Here is a 5,548-nt window from a genome sequence, read left to right as displayed (position 1 = left end):
ACTCATTTAGTCTCTGCCTAGTTTTCTTATACGCAGACTGAGGATAATATCTTCCTCAGATTTGTCAGGAGTAATTAGACAGCACATGTAAAAATGCCTATGTCTATGGGCAAGTAGGCGCCCATGAATAGTCTCTGCATTACAAACCCCATTTTAAAGATGAAGAAACTGAGATTCAGAGAGTTAAATGGGTCATTGTTACTCCATGAAAAGGACATGATGGCACTGAAAATAAAATGCAGTTTATATGAACATCTGTTCCAACACTTTTTTGTTTTAAATTTGTGGGTTTTTTAATTGGAAAAAACGATGGTTAGATGAAAGAAGTAGGTGGCAATGCCTTAACTGCTTGTGTGTTGTCAGGCCCAAGGGCCTCTTCCTTGTCAAGGGGAGTGCTAACCTTCTCTCCTTTCATACAGCACCCAACACTCTTCTAAATTAATTTTTTTTTTGCATTTGTGAACAAGAGGCTTTAGTATGAAACGTATGCTGAATTTTATTCACTTTGTCCCATATGATTCAGCAATTACTATGTGCTCCAAATATCCAATTAGAATATTAACTACTCATGTATAAAAATACAAATATGGAATCATGATATTATACTGAAAGCATCCTACCTGCCTATCAAAACTTATTTTATGTATTTTATCATGAGGAAACAGAGGTCATAGGCCATTCAGGGAACATATGGATGAGCTTAGATATTGAGTTGTGTATTTTGAGGCTGTAAGGAATCCTGATCACTGAATCAAAAGAAAATCCCCTTATCAGCTTGTTTGCTTTCCTTTTGTTTCTTCCTCATAAAAGTCATGCACAATATGAAAATAGTTATAAAAGAGTATCAGTTAAGCAGAAACTGGGCTTAACTGACTTCAAAACCTCTGAATGTGTTGTGTGGTTTAAGGAAGATTATTGAAAGAACAGTCTTAGCAAATTGAAATGATGGCTAAAAGCATTCTCAAGCATAAAGAAGACTTTCCCTGTTTAATAAATTCTTAGCTGTAAAACTACAAATAGTAGGGCCTCAAAATGAAACTAAAAATAAGGTTTCCTGATCGAGCAATTAAACTGTAACCAGTGCCGTGATCATCAAGCATTTATCATGCTCCATTTGTTAAGAAAATCCAGTTAACTCAACGCAGGTAAATTCAGCTACTGTCCTCCCAGAATGAGACTGGACCTTGAGAATGAACTGCCCTTCATGCCTGGCTGCTTAGGATTCTCACTTTCTTGACCTTTCACCTCCCCTCTAGGCCTGAGAGCCAGAGAACCCCCATGATTTCATTAGAGTAAATTAGATGTCACAAGCTGTTGTGATCTGTCAGCCAGGTTTAACAGCGACATTGCAAGTCTTCTTGCAACTCTCCAAGAAATCAATAATGCCTCCCTCAGCAGCAGAATCCTAAGCTCAGATCACTTTGTCACATTTTAAAGCAAATGACACAGCATGTGGAAATGGGTAACAGACAAAAAGCAAAGAAGTACACAAGTACTGAAAGTGCTCAATCCAAGGAGGAGAAATTAAGACCTTTATAAAGGAGTTTCTAATTATATTCTCCCTGACTGTCTATCAAATGGACAGTCTTCTATGTTTTGAAAAATCACAAGACAGCAACTTTAGGATTTCAAATTAGCACACTTCTGATAACTGGTGTCTGTTTTGAAGTAGCAGAGTTAGCTTCTTGAAGAGGTAAATAATTCTAATGACCTTGTGGTCCAGGGCGGAGTTTCAGAAGATAAGGAAGCCCTTCTCCATTGTCCTGTAAATTATGATTACTGTTGATATTATAGTCATTGGTCGTCTTATGATTTCTAACCCACAGATGAGAAAGAAACAACAAGCAGAGTCTTCTGAATTATTTTATAGAGTTGGGAGGATTTGATTCACCTTCATTCTTCACCTTAACCTTGAAAGAATTATCCTGTGTGGAGATGAAAAGAAACAGTGTAAATCATGTACCAGCAAACTACAGACCACAGAGTAAATGTGGCTCACTGCCTGTTTTCGTAAATAAAGTTTTATTGGAACATAGGCATGCTCATTAGTTTATATATTGCTTGCAGCTACTTTCCTACTATAAATGCAGAGTCAAGTAGTTTGACAAAGATCACATGAACTGCAAAGCCTAAAATATACTATCTAGCTCTTTACAAGACAGGTCTCTAGCTCATGATCCAAGTGATGCTGAGTTTAACTCTCTCTCCCTTTGTGCAAATGAAAATTGCAAAATTACAAGTGAAGTGGCCAGAATAAGCTCCATCTTAGGGCAGGATTTGCAAGAGAAGTATTTGCTGGGGATTAGATAGAAGAGAACCCAAAAACAGAGGAAAGCAGGTAGAAGTAGAAGTAAAATATATTGTATATCAATTATTTACCAAGCACTGTGCTAAACTCTAAATATTACATTAATTTCCAACGGCTGATGTAATGAATTACTACACAAATTTATTATATTACAGCTCTGGAGGCCAAAAATTGAAAATGTGTCTCACTGTATTAAAATCAAGGTATTGGCATTCCCGTGTTTCTTCTAGAGGGTCTTCAGGGGACTGTTTCCTTGCCTCGATCAAATTATAGAGGCTGCCCACATTCCTTGACATTCCTTGACATTCCTTGGTTGGCATCCATCTTCAAAGCCAACGAAGTCCTGTCAAGTCTTTTCCATGCTGCCTGTTTCTTCCATATTTAGGGGCCCTTGTGATTACCATGGACTCACCCAGATAATTCAGGATCACCTCCCCATTCTAAGGTCAGCAGATTAGTAATATTAATTCCATCTGCAAACTTACTTCTCTTTTGCTACGTAATCTAACATATTTATAGGTTCCAGGGAATAGGGCATGCACGTCTTGGGAGGGCAATTAGTCTGCCTACCACACATTCTATTATTTAATATTCACACTAATCCTATGAGAAAAAATGTAATTTTATTTTACTGATCAGAAAACTAAGGTCGAGAGAGGCTAATTAACTTTACCAATGTCACATGGCTACTAAGTAGAAAAGATGAGATTTAAATCTGGTTCCTTCTGGTTCTAAAGATTATGTTCTTCTGTCATGCACTGAGTAATAGTACACTTAAGACAACATTCACTCTCTCACAAAATACCTTATTAGTTTCTCACAAAGCCTGTGGAGCAGAGAATATCATGTTCGCCTAGACATGACTTCTCCTCTACTATTCTGACACTGCATGAATGCACAAAGACATTTACAAACAGACATATATTAACAGCCTTGGTAGAAACCGATTTCTTAACTCCAGTTTAGCCAGATAGGCTGAACTGCAAAGAATTCTTTAAAGAAAGTTCACTGCTGATTTCGGAAACCAATCACTTCTGTTATAGGTCAGCATGACAAAGATACATGTGGGCCCAAAAACTTAAGACAGGAAAATGTAAGACAGGACTGGAGTTAGTGAAAAGATACTGGGCTAGCAACTCTTGGCTAAGTGCTATATCCAGAGAATAAAATATTTCACTTACCACTGGATATACTATAAAACTCAACCTGTGTGCTTCTTCTGTGACTTGCTTCAGATCTCAGCCTGACAGTACGGATATAACTTTCCTTTTCCTAATTAGTTGCTCACAGAAAAATCTGTCAATATTTACAGAGATACCAGTATCTCCCTCTTGAGATGTCCTCATCTAAATTGTCCAAGAGTTTAGGGTGCTGATTCAGACTGAAAGGGGTTGGTTCAGTTCTAAAACTGTCCCATTAATTCATAGGGAAGGACCAATGCCTCTGAAACTACAAAAGATTGAATCTACACAGTCTGAGAGCCACATGCTCACTACTAACGATGTATTTCCTTATCCAATTCTCTATGTAGTAGCTCTTTTTAGATTATAATTTCATATTCGGGCATCTTTACCAAATGTAGGTTGGATCTACAGGGACCTCTTGTCTCAGACATCACTGTGCAAAACAAGTCCTACCACTCACTCTTAGGTGATTCATTCTGCCTAAACTCACAGTGGTTTCCCCAGTGGGGTGTTTGTACATCCTTTCTTATTAAAAGATCTCAGTGTCTCCTTGTCCAAGTAGGAAAAAAATTTCCTCCTCATTTCCAGTGAGTAGCTCTGTGTCCCAAGTAGTACTGTGAGGGTCTTTGTCATGCCACAGAAGATCTCTCTCCACTTGAGTGTGGGAAGTATTGTCTTATATTTAATTGAAGGATGACATGTAAATACCTTTCCCATAGATGAACTCTCCAGTCTGACATGCTGCCTCCATCCTGACCATGAAAAAGAGTGGTGTAATTACTAATTATGTTGCATTAATTTTGGAATGTTATTTCAGATCTTCTCAACTGTTTTTATCCTTAAGTTAATTGAGAATTTTTTTAAAGCCCCTTCTTGTCATATTAAGGAGAATTCATTAAATAAGCATTGAGAGGGTCAGTTGTGATATTCAGTATAGTCACGATGTTCTCTCTGGTTAGATGAGGAAAGAAATGTTAACTTACAAATTCTGGCCCCCAGAGAAACTAGTCGTGTAAATTCTGGTATTATCCCTCTCCACAGTGCATTGTAGAAGAGGTACCGAATGTGGATAAGACTATTTACTAGTGGTATTAACTTGATCACTTTATTAAAGTGACGTCTGCCAGATTTTTCTAATATAAAGATACTGCTTTTTTCCTGTTGTACTTAATAAACATCTTTAGGGAAGTTACTTTGAGAACATGCAAATATTCTGTTTTTCTTCATAATTTTACCCATTAATTGTAGCATCCATCTCTAATTCTTACCTTTAACAATTATTGTTGTGGTGTTTGCCAAAGAGTCATTTTCTATTTCCATCATTGCTTCTACATTTAATTAGAATTCTACTGTAAGGAAAATCTGTCCTTTCTCCCACATTTATTTATTCAATTGTTTATCTATATTCTTAGGAGCTCATGGATATTTGTTTTATTTTATGGGTATAAAATACCCATAATCATTTATTTTTCTCAAAGTGCCCCATATGTGGCCATTGGAAGTCCTTTTGTGTGGATTTCGATGTCTGTCAGCAAGCTCTCTTCATTTTGTGAGCACTTCATTATTTTCTAGGACAATAATATATATTCCAGGGTCATTTTTATATTTTTACTAGTTCAGCTTTGATTCAGTAATTTCATTGGTACTGAACTGTGATTGTTTCGTGATCTACTCAGTTGACAGAGCTAGTAGAAAGCGAGAGAGAGAAGTGTGTATTATCTACACATACTGCATATACACAAATCTACACGTGTGCATACGTACATATATGTATATATCTATGCAATATAAATATAGTCACCATTATACATTTATGTACATGCATGTATGCAAGTATGCATATATACAATGCATCTATATCTCACTATGTACATGTGCATATGTAATATACATACTGAGAAAGAGACATACATACAGATCAGAGGAGTTCACTAACTTTCCCTGTTTCCTTACTTATAGGTCTCTCCTTTGAGTGAGAAATCCAGCTCTAATTATTCACAATATATGTACTTATTTGCTCTGTCCTCATAGTCTCACAACGGATCTCCATAGCCCT

The 5,548-nt window shown here is 36.8% G+C and overlaps 1 non-coding gene across 1 annotated transcript; it reads right to left on the bottom strand.

Moving 5' to 3' along the window:
• Positions 1-301: 301 nt before the first annotated feature.
• Positions 302-422, bottom strand: LOC116156145 (U6atac minor spliceosomal RNA). The gene has a single exon (XR_004139998.1). It is a non-coding gene; the product is annotated as a U6atac minor spliceosomal RNA (small nuclear RNA).
• Between the last annotated feature and the right edge of the window lie 5,126 nt (positions 423-5,548).

The sequence above is a fragment of the Camelus dromedarius genome, chromosome 8, assembly GCF_036321535.1.
Source record: "Camelus dromedarius isolate mCamDro1 chromosome 8, mCamDro1.pat, whole genome shotgun sequence".
Classification (NCBI taxonomy): Eukaryota; Metazoa; Chordata; class Mammalia; order Artiodactyla; family Camelidae; genus Camelus; species Camelus dromedarius.
The sequence above is the reverse complement of the archived record's forward strand: the minus strand, read 5'-3'. Positions and strand labels throughout refer to the sequence as shown.